Source organism: Monomorium pharaonis, chromosome 1, assembly GCF_013373865.1.
Source record: "Monomorium pharaonis isolate MP-MQ-018 chromosome 1, ASM1337386v2, whole genome shotgun sequence".
Taxonomy (NCBI): Eukaryota; Metazoa; Arthropoda; class Insecta; order Hymenoptera; family Formicidae; genus Monomorium; species Monomorium pharaonis.
In genome coordinates, this window is record NC_050467.1 from 15,511,307 (window position 1) to 15,512,602 (window position 1,296).

Consider the following 1,296-nt stretch of genomic DNA (forward strand, 5'->3'; position numbering starts at 1 on the left):
TCAACATACGAACATCGTGAAAAGATCCTGGATCACCGCATATATATTAATAAATTTCATGTTACTATCGGTAACAGTTTGTAAAAGAATAGAGTAACATTGCTTTCTATTAAAATATTGTCTACCATTTTCTTCAGGCTTATTAATATAGATATGTGAGCCATCTATGGCCCCAATACAGTTACGAATACCAGCTATTTCTTGAAATTTGCCAGATACTTTAGTTATATTATTTCCTTCGGGCCATGTAACAACTTCAGGCACTAAAGTAACTAGCCAATTAATAATTCGACGTATAATGCGAAATACAGATGATAATGATATGTTAAAAAGATTGGCTAATGTTCGATGTGGTTCTTTATTATTGAGGAACCAAAGAGTCATCAATAAACATAACTCTGCAGATTTTTTTTTTTCCATAATCATGTAATGGTATAAATCCACTTGTTTCTAAAGATTCTGTAAAACAAATATATGTAATTAATTTTACATTAGTTTATCATAATATAGCATTTATTATGATATTAATATAATATTAACAATTACCTAATAATAGATACACAATTGGACGAGTTAATCTAAAATCCTCCCTAAATTCTTCATTACTTTTTGCATGTACTACTTGAAGAAAATCTTCAACGCGTTGTCGTCTACGACCATTATTTAAAAATGAAGAGAGGGAAACAATAAATCTTCTTCATAAATGTCGTTTTCCAAAAGTGGATTATAGTCGCTATCATCTGATGAACTAGTACTGCTGCTATCATCTGATGAACTAGTACTGCTGCTATCAGTATTATTATCATCACTGCTAGTACTGCAATTTTCCAATAAATCTATTACGTTATCAAATAAATTATCTTCCATCTGTTCCATCTCCCTGTTCAAAAAGTACGATATAAACTGATAGAAACATATAGAAATTTGATAGAAATTTAATATGATTTTATCTGAATCTATCGTTTCTATTGGACACTAGATTTCCTGCCAGATAGAAAAGTTATAAAATTCTATCGTTCTTATCGTATCTGAAATAAACGATTAAAACTTTATCTAAATACGACTACTTTTCTGTATGATCCTATCTACTTATCGTACTGAATATGAAAATTACGATTCAAGGTCTATAAGACTCTATATGAATTAATCTGAAATTGTTCCTATACGTTTCTATCAGATGTATTCCAATTTCGGCGGACATAAAGTTCTATCGTTTCTTATCGTATCTGAAATAAACGATTAAACTTTATCTAAATACGACTACTTTTATATATGATCCTATCTACTTATCGTTTT

General features: G+C 29.3%; 1 pseudogene; it reads right to left on the reverse strand.

The window, feature by feature from the left end:
• LOC118646547 lies at window positions 1-959 on the reverse strand (annotated as a pseudogene).
• Between the last annotated feature and the right edge of the window lie 337 nt (window positions 960-1,296).